The sequence below is a fragment of the Apium graveolens genome, unplaced genomic scaffold, assembly GCF_009905375.1.
Source record: "Apium graveolens cultivar Ventura unplaced genomic scaffold, ASM990537v1 ctg5304_1, whole genome shotgun sequence".
Classification (NCBI taxonomy): Eukaryota; Viridiplantae; Streptophyta; class Magnoliopsida; order Apiales; family Apiaceae; genus Apium; species Apium graveolens.
In genome coordinates, this window is record NW_027418918.1 from 16,816 (window position 1) to 33,630 (window position 16,815).

Sequence of the window (16,815 nt, forward strand, 5' to 3'; positions counted from 1 at the left end):
TCTTGACCAAGACTTTCATGAGTACTATGAGAATGCTCATATATTGCAAATTATTATACATGTTATTTTGGTGGGCTTGTTGCTCACCCTTGCTTTATTCTTTCATCACACAACAATAGATAGACAAGATGAACAAGACCAAGCTCTCAATTCGCGAGCGGATAGGAAACGTTCCGCAGTTTCCTGTAGGCATTGATGCCGCTGCAGCTGCGGTAGGAACTACCAATAGGCTAGGTTTCCAATAGTTGATGCACCGGACTTATGTATATTTACGAATTGTAATAATGACAAAGATTATGTAAATGTATTCAGAAACCCTTTTGAGGTGTAATGACTTATAATTGTGGAATAAAATGACTTGTGTTATTTTTGGTATTCATCTCTGAGATTATAACTTGTGGTGTGTGTGTATATTGTGGGGTCACAGTACGCAATAGTTGGTTGTTTATTAAGATTAAGTGTTATTAAGGGAAATGGAACTCGTGACAACCCGGATATCCGACCCCAGATTTGGGGGTGTTACATGGACCCTGGCTAGGAGATGATCCAGGTCATGGGTTGGATCCTGGTTAGGAGATGATCCAAGTTATGGGTTCGATCCTGGCTGGGAGATGACCCAGGTCCTGGGTTGGACCTGAGCCCGGGTCTCTCCACTTGATTGCACTGGGTGAGGGGAGTCTTGGTCCATTAATTGAGCCTGTTATCCCTTAGATCCATGTTGGGCCCTAGCCAGGTTGCTTATATCCTATCATTCTGACATAGTCTTCTTTTGTTGTTTAGTATACTAGACTAGCATTCACAGCTTTTACTGGATCAAGATGCCGTGCTCCATAAGCAAACTCAGCATCTGCATTTTTGGAAGCATCCATGCATGCTCTGTGCTAGCATATTAAAAAAGACATGACCCGCTTAATTATCATAGCTTAATTTGATAATAATAATAATAATTACTCCCTCCGTCCCTCCCAAATGTTTACATTTGAGTTGGGCACGGAGTTTAAGAAAAATTATAAATTAGTGGAGTAAAGTTAAAAAAGTGAGTAAAGTAGTGGGACCGATTAATATTATATGTATAAAGTGGGTATAGTTGAGAGAATTAGTTGTTGTAGTTACTTTTTATATTATAAAAACTTTACTAATTTTAGAAAATTTTGAAATGTAAACAATTGGAAGGGACATCCCAAAAAGGAAAGTGTAAACAAATGGGAGGGACAGAGGGAAGGGAGTATGTAATAAACAAATAGATCACATGTAGTCATGAGGAATGATTGCATTGCAGAGACAGACCACTCAGGATGGAATGATTTCACATAAGCTGCTGCATCAGAAACATGAGGACAAGCCATTGAAGTTCCCGATGATATACTGTACTTCACAGATCGGTTATCATATTGGACGTCTTCTGTAGGTGACCCAACTGATAATATGCGGCCAGAATAGCGACTTTGTTGGCCTTTATATCTGGTTGAAATGTCAACACACTTAATGAATGCATGCATACCAATGATGGAAATGTGAGAAATTAAAAAGATTGAATTGTAACTGTACCTATAAAATTGATGGGATTTTTATGTTTGGCCCTCAGGAAAAAAAATGTGCTACAACTGGAGCTTCCCAGTCATCTATGACCTCACTTTTTAAGATGCTTGCACGAGGTTCTCTATGGAAAAATTAATGTCATATGCGTAAACTAAAATAGTAAAAATAAACAGTAATGACAATTTTTTTTTACTTAAATTGTTGAGTTGAGATAAACCTCCACTACTGAAAAATATTCAACACTCAAGCGTGATACCGAATCTCAGAAATGACAGAGAAATTGTTGGCTGCAACATAATATAGAACTAAACCAACCGCACCAGCATTAGCAGCTTCATATACAGCAGGTCCCACATTGTGACAAACAACAATCTTCCCCCTCATTAATTGACCATCGAGGCAATTTTTGGGCACACGCTCTAAAATGTGACATGTTTAAAATTTATGACTTACGTAAGGATGGATGGCATTATTCTTAGTTTGATCAATGAAAATGTATTAATACTCTCCCAATTCTGAATAATTTCGGACACAAGTCTTTGTCGCATCTCTTCCACGTATTAATACCCTTTTTCATTGCATGAAGAGCTCCAACTGTAATTGGATCTTGGTCAATGGGAAATAAACTGAAATAGAAATGATATCAACTCCATCAGCTATAGCATCACCAAATGCTCCGAGCATATTTGCTGTCCCACACTTTGAGCCCCTCCATCACAAGCTGAGTATGCAGCGATTCATGTAGATGGCACACCACCTCTAGCAGTTCCTTGAGCCAACCCATAAAAACTAGCACCTTCTACATGGTTCCCGGAAGCTATTGAGGCCGTATGAGTTCCATGACCATTTATGTCTCTTGCAGAATTAATGATATTTTGGGAGTTGTAGTACCTAGTTCCGATCAACTTTCTACAAATGTAACACAATTAAACAATATTACATTTATAGGCTTTTGTAACAGAAAATAGAAAAACAAATACAAATTATAAGGTACTGATCGAAGTGAAATTTTGTCCTCCATTCCATGCTCCCTTCCATCGGAGGGAACAAGACCAAAATTTATGTCGTTGAAGCTCTCTGATTCGGGCCAAATTCTTATGTCGATAATGCCAATGATTATATTGTCGGGGTTAAACCCAATATGTGATATGGGCTTGGTGATACAAGACATAATTGAATTGAGTAATAATTATATTTGTTGACAATTATTATCATAATGTGATTGAGTAATAATTATATGTATTGACAATTATTATCATAATGGGAATGAGTAATAAATGTATGGGTAGACAATTATTATCGTAATCATATTAGGTATGCCTTGTTGGCTAAGTTTGTGATGACTATATATACATAGTCATGTTATTGTTTTGATGCATGCTTAAGAGATGTAGTCGTCTTTGGTATCGTGTGAGAGATGCTTGGGCATTGGTTGGCTCAAGTATCAGTTTGGGACACCATTTAGGTGCTATGTGTCGATGTATTATTGATAATTGTTTTGATTAATAATACAAGTTGGGACGTGGGTTTTTTACGTCAAATATATTGTTGTGTATTTGTGTGTGTACTCTATATTGGTAGAATTGAATCTCGAATATGTGTGTGTTTCCTCCTAACAAGTGGTATCAGAGCTGAGGTTCGAGGTTCATGATGAATTGGGTTGGAGGAAAGTTCGAGGTTCAATTGGTATGGTGGAGTACGTTGATGGATTTGCTGACAAAGTTATGTGTGGTATGGCGGTTGACTTGCACCGTGGATCAATTCGTTCGGACTCGAGGTGGAAGATGGACGTGATCATTGCAATAGTTTCACTGGTTTGATGGTTCATCAACCAGGTGAAAAATTTTGGATGATACTCGTGATGTTCTTCAAAAGAGGCCGAAGGATTGTGAAAGTAAGGATCGTGTGACTCAATGCTGAAAGGAGGCACTCATGGTTGATGCATGTAATTTTGAGGATGGATATGCCGTTAGGATGAAGAACGGTAGTTTGGAGTTATTGGAGGCCACTATATGGGCCTTAGTGATTCTTAAAAGTTCGAAGAACGAGATGAATGGATTCTTGTTCGAGGGGAGGTATCGGCGAACGGACGTTGATGTTTTGATGGTTACCATTCAACCTGATTTGGAGTATTGGGTTGAAGGGGAGGATTGTTGGGGTTAAACCCAATATGTGATATGGGCTTGGTGATAGAAGACATAATTGAATTGAGTAATAATTGTATTTATTGATAATTGTTATCATAATGGGATTGAGTAATAATTTTATGTGTTGACAATTATTATCATAAAGGGAATGGGTAATAATTGTATGGGTAGACAATTATTATTGTAATCAGATTAGGTATGTCTTGTTGGCTAAGTTTGTGATGACTATATATACATAGTCATGTTATTGTTTTGATGCATGCTTAAGAGATGTAGTCGTCTTAGGTATCGTGTGAGAAATGTTTGAGCATTGGTTGGCTCAAGTATCAGTTTGGGACACCATTTAGGTGCTATGTGTTGATGTATTATTGATAATTATTTTGATTAATAATACAAGTTGGGACGTGGGTTTTCCACGTCAAATATATTGTTGTGTGTTTGTATGCGTACTCTGTATTGGTAGAATTGAATCTCGAATATGTGTGTGTGTTTCCTCCTAACATATATTGGACTCAAAGATTGGGTTTCTGGGCAAATTCTCAGAAACCCCATAAAATCCCATGACCTTGTTGTTTGTGTATGTATTGTGTTAGGAGTTGTCTCACATCGTTTGTGGGACGGGAATATGACTAGAATATAAGCACCCAGACAACTCCATTAGTAAGAGGTCTTTTGGGATGTGTCCAAAAAAAAATTCGTGCGGGCTTGGCGCAGAGGAGATAATATCATATTAATGTGGAGTTAGGCCTGCTCAGCAAGCTCAACAAGTGGTATCAGAGCCAGGTTATAACGATCCAGAACAATCTCAGTCGGGCTTCCATATGGGCCTTTAAAAAGGCATATGGGCTAGCCCATGATGGATTCAAAGGGAGGAAGTTGGGCCTTCCAGTATGGGCTTAGAGGAGCAGAAGCTAGAATGATTCCAGTATAGGTCAAGGGGGAGCCATATCATACAATCAGGTGACCATATTCGACAGTTGTCGAGCCCGAAGTGTGAAGGGGAGATTGTTAGGAATTGTCCCATATCGTTAATGGGAAGGGCAGTTTTCTAGAATATAAGCATCCAGATAACTCCATTAGTATGGGGCCTTTTGCGAGTTACCCAAAAATAAATCCGTTTGGGCTCGGCCCAAAGCGGACAATATCATACTAATGTGGAGTTCGGCCTGCTTAGCACGCCAACAAGTGGTATCAGAGCTTCAAATTATAACGATCTATAACAATCTCACGTGGGCTCCAGAATGGACCTAGGAGGAGGTAAATGGCCTACCCAGTATGGGCTCAAGGAAAGGGCAGGTGGGCTTTCCAGTATGGGCCTGAGGGGAGCAGATATTAAGATGGACTTTTAGTATGGGTCAAGGGGGAGCCAAATTACACTGAATGAGGCAGATTCGGCAGGTGTCGAGCCCGATGTGTGAAGGGAGAGATTGTTGGGAGTTGTCCCACATCGTTTGTGGGAGGGGAAAATGACTAGAATATAAGCAGCCAGATAACTCCATTAGTAAGTGGACTTTTAAGATGTGCCCAAAAATAAATCCGCGTGGGCTTGGCCCAGAGCGGACAATATCATACTAATGTGGAGTTAGGCCTGCTCAACAAGCCCAACAAGTGGTATCAGAGCTCCAGTGTAGGCAGATGGGCTACCCAATATGGGCTCAAGGAAAAGGCAGGTGGGCCTTCTAGTATGGACCTAGGGGGAGTCAGAAGGCATGAAGGATTCCAGTATAGGTCCAAGGGGAGCTAATTACACAATCAGGTGGCAGATTCAACAGGTGTCGAGTCCGATGTGTGAATGGGGAGATTGTTAGGAGTTTTTCCATATCGTTTGTGGGAGAGGCAGTTTGCTAGAATATAAGCAGCCAGATAACTCCATTAGTGTGAGGCCTTTTGAGATGTACTAAAAACAAACGCGTGCAGGCTCGACCCAAAGCGTACAACATACTAATGTGGAGTTAGGTCTGATCAGTAAACCCAACAGATTGTCCGATTGTCCTGCTTTTGAAAGCTGATACCACTGTTTTAAAATCCGTAATTTAATTTTCAATTTATTTATTAGATATTAATTTATTTAGATAAGTATTGAATTTAGGATATTTAGGAAATATTTTTGTGCAAGTTATTTGATTTGAGAAATGATTTGTTATTTGTGGTAAGAAGTGTGCGAATAAATTAGAAAATCGATCTTTTTGATTTAGGTAATTATATGTCAAATATTATTCTTTTTGATAGGTGACCTTCGTTTTTGTATGTATGCATGACTCTTCTTGCGAATTAACATGCATGTGTTGCTAGCAATAGTGGACAGGGTCGCATGAATTAATTAATGTATTAGTATTCGACATTCTTCTTTTTGCTTTGAACTAAATTGATATTAGCTCAAATTTGAATTTTTTTATTAAAATTTGTCAATTAATTATGTGTTTTATGAAATTAGCATATTATGATTTTCTTGGTATTATGAAGATAATTAATGTAACATAGTAAATTAGTTATACTCAATTTACATAGATAAATGACTTCCTAAAAAAACAACAAAAATACATGTTTGTGTAGTCATTATTGATAATATTTTTAGCTCGTACAAGAGGAATTAGCAGGATTAAAATAGTGTTTTATTTAACTATTATACACGAGTTGTAGGAATTACGGGTGCATTAGTATCATTTTTTTTTGAAATAAACCGTACTTGCATAAATTAATTTGCTTCTAGAGCAAGGTTACAAATGATCAAATCAGGAGCTGTACATATCCACTCTTGTAAACCAGACATAAAATGAGCACCCTTTGCTAACAAATGGGCAACACTATTCGCTGATCTAGGAGTAAACACAATTAACACTTCCTCGAAGTGTTTGATTAATTCCTTACAATCGTCAACAATGCAATCAAAAGTTGAACACCCTTGGTTATCCTTATCCGCGTTGATTGCTTCCACCAAAATTTTGGTATCCGTCTCAAACACGCACTTAAACGACCTCCAACCTTTAGTCCAAGATAAGACCTCATGCATGCTCAACGCTTCACCCACCTTTGGTAAGTACCCAACCTGTACCTTTTTAATTCTTGCACGAAGGAATTGGCCTCTATCATCTCTTGCCACACAGCCCAGACCAGTCACCCCTCCCGCTAAGTCACAAGATACATCCGTGTTTATCTTCACCCATTGATCTGGAGGCTTAGACCAAAGAGACACGCGTCTTTATTATTGCTGCTGCGAACTACCCTCAATTACCTCTGTAGCCTTACGCCAATCAGAAAACCATTGATCTGGGTGCATTAGTACCATTAAATAAATGCATGTGTTAGGTTTATGCGGATTACAGAGAGTAGTAATGCCTGGGTAATCAAATTATAAAATCTGGAAACCATTTGGATTCTATTTTTGACACATTAACTTGAACTTGCTGCTGTGTGCATACGTGGTTGGGCTTTAAGGCCTATTTTTTTGTTTTTGTTTTGTGTGCTTGTAACACCTGGCCCGATTATTATTTTTATAGTTAATTGTTTTAGTTAAAGAGATCTGTTAGTCCCTTAACAATATAGCAAGAATTACAGAAGGGGGGTTGAATGGAATTCTTGAACCTTTTTCTTGAAATAAAAATGTTCAACTCGATTATGGATATATTTGTTTTGATTAGCACAATGCGGAATGTAAACTTGAATGAATCAAAATATAAGTAATTAAAAACAAGACTCTTTAAAAACTTTCTGGTGGATTTAAACAATTCCACCAGAGATATATTTAATATATCGAGAGGACTCTGTGTGCAGAAATGCTCACAGCTGCTTACACAAATAGAACTGCTAAGAACACATGAAATGCTAAAGATAGTGCTTACAAAGATTTCTCTGTTGTTGTTTCTTAGCTATCTCAGTTATTTTTTCTATTTGCTACTCTCTTGGTTTATATATTACCAAGATTACAAAGTCAAAAGAACTGAACAAATATAAAATCTAACAGTCTTGATCTTTGCTGCTTTTCGTCCTCTATTACCCAGTTAATGGGCTTCCACAGTGTACTTGTATCCAACTCAACGGCTGTGTGTTAGCTTTCACTGTTCAACTGATGTTTGAATCTTGATATGATCATCTTTCGACTTTCAGATCATCCGTCGATGACTTAATTGATCATCCGTCGACTGCTATGTTAAACATCCTTTGATAGTCATTTGATCATCCGTCAAAGCTTTGTTAAGCATCCGTTGGTAGCTATTTTGATCATCCGTCGAAGCTTTGTTAATCATCCGTTGGTAGCTATTTTGGCACTTGACTTTATTTCACTTATACAGAATTACAAGACATTGCTTATGTACAGTTAATCAACCTATTCTGCATATCTAGTTAAAGTCAACATGACTTATATGCTACTCCAGATTCTATACAAAGGTGCATACAACACTGTGCTACAAACTTATTATTACATAAGCTACTCACTCGATGGATAATAAGTTAATCATCCGTTGGGACTATAATGAGTCATTCGTCGGGACTATAATTCTTATCCGTCGAGTGCTACATTATTTCACTATGTAAAATCTACTTAGATGTTTTGTTTGGGTAATCATCAAGTACACAACATATTCACAACAATCTCCCCCAATTTTTGTCTACTGGAATTGTAGCCATAAATTAAGAGATACTTGATGATAACAAAACATCCTAAACATATATCTTTAAAGATAAGCAGATAAAACTGAAAGTGCTTCAATTTAAACAAAAATGTACAAGGTTTGGCTCACAGTCAGTTCAAGATGCTCCTCTAGTCTGAGCAGATTTTTCTAGATTCTTGAAGGTCTGGATCTTCTTCCAAGCTTTCTGTTGTTTTCTTCAATTTGATTCTGGAGCTGTCTGTGGAATTCTAATTCATCAGATTCCGAGAGATCTAACATTTCTTGCATTTCCAAGAGAGTCTCATTGCTAGAGATACTCAATTGGTCTTCTAATCTGAAGAATCTTCTCACACCCTTGTCATCCATGAATTCCATCAGCCAGTAGGGCCTTAGATGCACTCTTCTCCCTGTGTATGGGATGATAAGAGTTTTGGGTAGTGCATCTTTGGCTCTAACACTCCTTAGATCTTCAATCTTCTTCAATACTAATCTTCTTGCAGTTACATTGAACCCAAAGTTTTTCTTGAAGGATGAATAGACTTTGATCAACACAGCTTGGCTTTCTTGAAGTATCCTGTGAAGAGGCCACTGAATCTCCCTTCCCCCTTTGTACTTGAACACCAACCTTTCAGGTAGGTTTCTGTATGCATCAATTGCCCTTACCTCATCCAGCTCCTCCAGATAAAGGTTTAGATCTGAGAATTCTTTGATGTCATACAAGTACAAGTAGTCTCCCCTGTTGACCTTGGGTTGAGCTTTGACTACTGACTTGGATTTGAGAGGTGACAGCTTCACTTTCTTGACTGCCCTTGATTTTGTCCTTCTTGGCTTAGTAAGAATAGGCAAGTTGAAGTCAGGAATCGGTAATTTATCCCACTCTATTGGCTCATTCTTTGGCACAATAGGCTCTCCATGTATGTTCCTGTAGGGGTCCACCACCCTTATGTCTTCAAACACCACATAGGGCTTTGATGCTTGAGTTTCAGCTTGAGTGGATTCCTTTGGAAATTGATCTTCCAATTCCTTATCAACAACATCCAACTTTCTTTTTGTTCTTTTAGTCAGTTCTTTCTTTCTTGGGGATTTCTTCTATTTTTCAATCTTCTTCTCTGATTCAGTAGCTTGAAATGGTTGAGAGGGAATTTGTTGAGAAGAATTCACAGCCTGTAGCTTGGCCAAGATAACAAACTGTTCTTTCTTTTGTTTAAACTTCTTTGCATCTAGAGCAGCTTGCCTCTTTTCCTGCTTCAATCTGGCTTTTTCTTCTTCCTTTGTATGTGCAAATTGTGGATGTCCAGCTACCACACAAATTTCCTTCCCATTTCTGAATATCTTTGCAATTCTCTTTCTTGAGGCTGAATCAGCTAGATCTTTGTAGAGGAGAATATATCTTGACAGAAACTTCTTTTCATCAGGCTTGGGTGTCTCATACACAGAATCCATAGGGTTCTTCAAAGATAACTTTGGATAGTTTGCCCTTGGTTTAAGAATTATCTCAGCCTTTGTAGTCTTGATGCAAGAAGATTGTCCTTTCTCCAGATAGTTCATGCTCATCTCATTCACATTGATTGGCTTGACATGAGAGTGATGGATGGCTGACTGATCTGGTTCCCTGACTAATTGAAACTTTTTCTGTATTTCCTCATCAATCTTTTTCCAGTTGATCTGAGTCAACTCTCCTTTATCAGCATCTTTCAAATTTGCTGCTGCTGCATTTATAAGATCTATACCATCTGCAACTGGTGGCTTGGAGATAGTAATTGAAGGTACAATTACTTTGCTGATTTGAACTAGAAGTTTCTCCCCCTCAGTTGGTCCTTTCTCCCCCTTACTTGATTCTCTCTCCCCCTTTTTGTTATCATCAAGTGGAGGAGTTAGGCCTTGTGCTTTAGCCAGTTGCATAAGAAGATTTGTCTGAGTCTGTTGATTTTAAAGAAGTAGAGCCACTGAATTCTCAATAACCTGAACTCTGTTCTCCAGCTTGGCTATCTTCTTGTCAGAATCTGATTCTCTTCTCGATCTTAGTAATAGATCATGCATGGTACCATATGGCATTATTGAATCCAGCTTCTCAGAGTTATATGTCTTTAAGTCAGCTATCTCCTTTTTCAATTCATCCACACTGAGATTCTGTCTTGAGTGTTGGATCTTCATTAAATGTAAAGAGTCTAGGTGAGCTTGAAGAACAGCCTTGGTACCAGCATCTGAAGCTTCCTGAAGGGCCTGCTGAATAGCTATTACTTGTTTTACCAAAGACACCTCAAATTGCCCTGGTGAAAATTCCTTTGCCCATGCCCATTTAGGTAAATTGAAAGCAGAACTTGGGCCTTCAGCTCCCCCTAAGTTCATGCTTCCATCCAAAGAACCAGAGTCATCATCATCAGAATTTACTCCAAATTCTTCAGATGGCTCTCCAGCTTGAGAAGGTATTCTGTTCATAGCAGCTTTATCTCTTTGAAGAGATTCTGTGGTGTGCACTAAATTCAAAGTCTGCTCTGCCTCCATATTGCCATGAGCAGCCAACAATTGATAGGCTGAAACAGGGTGAGTAAAAGTGTCAGCATCCAAGGAAATGTTATCAATTACAACTTTGTAATGTTGCTGAAATTGTCTTTCCTTTTCAGCATCATCCACAATCATTGACTCACTAGCAATGGCTGGTTCCATCCTTATTTCCCCAGTACCTGCCTTTCTCTCATATTCTCTCTTTTGTTGCATCAGGGTCTCACCCTGGCTCCCCACCCTCACACCCTCACCTTCACCTACTAAGGTGAGACTCCTCTCACTCACTTTTGCCAATCCTGAATGAATGGATTGCTGAGATTCACTCTTTTCCTCTCCTTTTGTCTGGGAGCAACCCAGCCTCTCACTCAATGCACTCTCCTCTCTCAGTCCTAAGAGTGATTGTATTACCACCAAATCTTCTGCACTTAAAATTATTGAAGTTTGAAGTTGTGCAGAGACACTCGGCGGATAAGTGATATCCGTCGGGTGAATGGTAAAACTATCCGACGGATAACTGCTGTTAAGCTTATCCGTCGGGATACAATCACTACTCGACGGATGAGCAATATCCATCGAGAGAGTAGAAATGAATGAGGTGGGAAGAGAAACTATTGTTGACTCTGTGTTGATTGAAGTTATATGAGGCACAGATGTCACAATAGAATCAGAAAGAATTGGCAAGTAAGCCAACAAATCATCTAAAAGATGATGCTCACTTGCACTAGATTTTGGCTTCCCCAACAGAGTTAAAGAAGGGGAATCAGGAATTGAAGTGTTTATCATGTCCACTTCCAGTGAGTTAGTTGGTGAGTATTGTGTTTCTGTGGCTTCTATTATGAGAGATTTTGGCTGTGACTCCACATTTATTGGAGCCACATCAATCTGAATTTGAGAAGGTGCAGGGACTGTGTCTTTAGCACCAGTTTGCACTAAGTGTGTGCCCTGTGCATCCCCAGTTGTTTTGGATTTCTTCTTTCTAGTGTAAGTTTGGTGTGAGCTTGTGTCCCTAACCCTCTTGGCCTGTGCTCTTGGATGAGAGCTTTGTTCAATAGCCACATCCTTTTGGGAGGATGCAGCTAGAAGTGAGCTTTTGTCCTTTTTAAGCACTACAGTTTGTTGGGAAACTGGAGTGTGGCTAGGCTGGGATTCACTCAACTCTCCAACCTTATCCTTGGAGTTTCTTTGATGTTCACCCCTTCCCTCACCTATCTTACCCTCCTTCACACTCCCCTATTTGGTTTTGGTAGATTTTTGAACTGGTACCTTTTGAGAGATACCAGAGGGGGTTTTATTCTGGTAGATCGAGCGTGTCCTGCATGCGATATAGAAATAGTTGGGCATCATTTCTCCGTAGACTTGATTCCTTTTAAACTAGGAGAGTTTGACATCATTTTGGGAATGGATTGGTTAGCTTGTCATAATGTCAAATTGATTGTGCGAACAAGAAAGTCAAATTGCGAACTGCGGAAATGCAACGGTAATGTTCAAAGATGAAAAACAGCGGAAGAAATTTTTGACAGTAATGCAGACCAAACGATTGCGTCGACAGGGATGTGAAATATATATAGCTTATGTGTTAGATACCGAGAAGGGAAATCCCAAAATAGAAGACATTCCAGTTGTATGTGTATTTCCTAACGTCTTTCCAGATGAGTTTCAGGGTTATCGTCAGATCGAGAAATCGAATTTACGATTGACTTAGCGCCATGTACAGAACCAATTTCGAAAGCTCCGTATCGAATGGCCCCATTCGAGATGAAAGAATTGTCAATACAATTGCAAGACCTTCTAGACCGAGGCATCATAAGACCCAGTGTATCCCCGTGGGGTGCACCGATATTATTCGTGAAGAAGAAAGATGGTAGCATGCGACTATGCATTGACTATCGGGAATTGAATAAGCTCACTATCAAGAATAAGTATCATTTACCGAGAATCGACGATTTGTTCGATCAGCTAAAAAGAGCAGCATGGTTTTCGAAGATAGATTTGCGATTGGGCTATCATCAATTAAAGATTAAAGCTGAAGATATCCCCAAGATTGCATTACGTACCAGATATGGATATTATGAGTTTTTTGTAATGGCATTCGGTTTGACCAATGCGCCAGCAACATTCATGGATCTGATGAACAGGGTATTCAAAAGGTATTTGGATAAATTCGTAATTGTATTTATTGACGATATCTTGATTTACTCAAAGATGGAAGAAGAGCATGTCGAGCACTTAAGGATTGCTTTAGAAATTCTAAGGAAGGAGCAACTGTACGCGAAATTCTCGAAATGTGAATTCTAGTTGAAAGAAGTACAATTTCTAGGGCACGTCATCAGTAGAGAAGGTATTCAAGTCGATCTAGCGAAGATTGAAGCTGTGTTGAGTTGGAAATGGCCGAAGACCCCGACAGATGTTCGAAGTTTCTTGGAATTGGCAGGATACTATAGGAGATTTGTCAAAGATTTTGCGAAAATAGCAACGCCACTAACCAAGTTAACTCAAAAAAGTGAAAAGTTTGTATGGGATGACAAATGTGAATAAAGTTTCCAAGAGCTGAAGAATCGATTAGTAACCGCACCGGTACTCGTATTGCCAGACGAGCAGGGAAATTTTGACATTTACAATGATGCTTCATACCGCGGATTAGGATGTGTACTGATGCAGCACGGTAACGTCATTGCATATGCTTCAAGACAGCTAAAACCTCATGAACAAAAATATCCTACGCATGATCTGGAATTAACAGCGATCATATTTGCATTGAAACTTTGGAGACACTATTTCTACGGTGAGAAATGCAAAATCTACACAGATCATAAAAGTCTGAAGTACATCTTTACGCAGAAGGAACTGAACATGAGACAACGCCGATGGCTGGAATTGATTAAAGATTACGATATTACAATCAGTTATCATCCGGGAAAAGCGAATGTTGTGGCAGATGTGCTGAGCCGGAAAGAAAGATTGAATCTGTTAACTTCATGTGAAGAATTGGCCAAGGAATTTGACAAGTTGGAAATCGAAATTCGTGTTCCCAATGAATCTACTGAAGCTATCTACGCTATGACTTTTCAACCGGAATTACTAGAGAAGATTCGACGCTGTCAAGAAGAAGTGATGAGTCAAGATGACGACTTAATATGAGAAGAAATTACGACCCAGAAAGATAATGAAGGAATCTTACATTTTGCATCAAGAATCTGGATCCCTAATGTGGCAGAACTGAAGGAAGAAATATTGCGAGATGCGCATAGTTCCAAGTATTCCATTCATCCAGGAAGTACAAAAATGTACTGTGATCTGAAGGAAAACTTTTGGTGGCCGAATATGAAGAAGGAGATAGCAAAATGAGTAAATAAATGCTACACATGCCAGCGAGTTAAAGTGGAACATCAACATCCGAGTGGATTACTGTAACCATTAGATATTCCGGAATGGAAATGGGAACATCTAGCAATGGATTTTGTAGTGGGACTTCCAAGGACTAAAGCAAATCATGATGTGATATGGATAATCATTGACAAACTAACAAAGTCGACACATTTTCTACCGATTATTGAAAGATTTTCGCTCGACAAGCTAGTGCACTTGTATCTCAAAGAAATTGTGATGTGACCTGGAATTCCAATATCTATCGTGTCTGATCGAGATCCCCATTTCAATTCAAGATTTTGGAGATAATATCAAGAATGTCTTGGAATTAAATTAAACATGAGTACCGCTTATCATCCGCAAACCGATGGGAAGAGTGAAAGAACTATCCAAATAATCGAAGACATGCTACGAGTTTGTGCGATTGACTTCGAAGGCAGTTGGGATGAGCATTTACCTTCGGTTGAATTTTCTTACAACAACAGCTATCATGCAAGCATTGGAATGCCACCGTACGAAACGTTATATGAAAGAAAATGCAGATCACCAGTATATTGGGATGAAGTTGGAGAACGCAAGGTTTTGGGTCCAGAATTAATTCAACAGACTAAAGAAAAGATAGAACTTATCCGAAAATGATTGGATACAGCACAAAATAGACAACGCAAATATGCAGATCGAGCCAGGAAGGATATGGACTACCAAGAAGGAGAACATGTGTTACTCAAAATATCGCCATGGAAAGGATTAACCAGATTTTGTAACAAGGGTAAACTGAAGTCACGATACGTCGGACCAGTTGAAATTTTGAAGAAAGTGGGAAAAGTTACGTACGAATTAGCTTTACCGCCTCATATACAACATATTCACAATATGTTTCACGTGTCAATGCTTAAGCGATCTAATCCTGATTCTAGGCATGTAATAGAGTATGAACCGGTAGATATTCAACCTGATTTGCCTTTTGTAGAACAGCCGATAAGAATTTTAGATCGGTGAGAGAAAGTGCTGAGAAATAAGTCTGTGTTTCTAATGCGAGTATTGTGGAGAAACCCTATGGTTGAAGAATCAACCTGGGAACTTGAGAGTGGAATGTTAGAGAAATATCCTTATTTGTTTTCATAGTGAGATTCTGAGGACAGAATCCTATTAAGGGGGAAGGATGTAATGTCTGGGAAAATTTACGTCTGTATTATATCATATTTATAATAAATTATGTGTGTTAATGTGTCATTTATGTGGAATTAACTGTCAAACCCTAATTGCTATATGTTACGTGCATTCTGTGTCATCCCGATATTTTTTTAAAGATATTTTTAAGATATTTTATTTTGCATCTATAGCTTCCATTTCACACGTTTTACGGCCCGAATAATGATTTTAAAGCAGGTATTTAAAATAAAACAATGGGCCTTATTTTTCATCAAACGGCTTTTACCATCGCAATATTATGAACATCTAGGTATTTTATAAATTTTCTCATTTTGCGAAAAATGACTTTTCCGGGCCCCATTGGGTGTTAAAAACCCCACAAAAATCACATTTTTATTTTTATAAAATTATAGGACTTTCATTTATACCATTTCTTTATATTTTTGCATTATTCACAATTTTTGGGAAATTTTGGCATATATATTATATATATAAACTATTTATAAATTAAATTTTAATACTCAAAATTATAAAATTAGGGGCCTATTAATTTTAAAAAGTGTAGAATTAGGGCCTTAATTTTAATTAGGAGTATTAATTTCACTACTATAAATAGCCTAATTTTTATTTAATTATTATTAATTAAGTAATTAAAAATCAGAAAATTAGAAATTTCTCTCAAGAACCGGGTCGGGTTTTGAATTCTTGTTGAACAATAAAAAACTGATTTTGATCTTATTTCTGCACCAAATTAAGCAGTTCGAGTACTCAAATCACAAGTTTCGATCTGTTCTTTCTGTTTCTTTCATCAATTTCAAGTTTTGAGTTGTTAATTTTTATTTTCGATTTCTAGGGTTTATGCCCGATTTGGTACTTTTTGATTCTGGGGTTATTTGTTGAAATTGATGTTATGAATAGCTTTGTTTGATGATTTCTAACTGATTTCTGCTAATTAATTTTACTGACGATTGCTTGATTTGATAGTTCGATATTTAGGGTTTATAGTCAATTTTGATTTGTACGTTTTTGATTTAGAGAAAGCTGAGGTATATAGGGTGTTAGGGCTTTGATTCTGTGTTTAACAAGCTTTGATTTAAGCTATTAACATCGAAGTTTCATGTACAAACGAAGAAAATCGATACTTCACCGGAGATGAAGTCGGTTTGATCGGAGAAGGTGACCTCAGGGTTATTCCTTGATGTTGTTGCCAGAATTAGATTGCCAAAACGATTTGGAATTGTTCCCAGCTTAAAAATGAACCAAACAGTTATGTTTTTGCCTAAAAATGGTTGGCCGGAAGTTACTCCAGTGGCCAGATTCTGGGCAAAGTCCGGCGTATTCTTCACGGCCCGGATTTTGACCCGTCCCATTGACCTGTGTTTGATCTGTTTTGTCGGGAATTTCAGTTCTGACAAATGTTTTTGGAAATTATTTTTACTTTGTATTTTTATTAATTTTAAAAATCAGTTTTATTTATTTTATAAATTGATTAATTA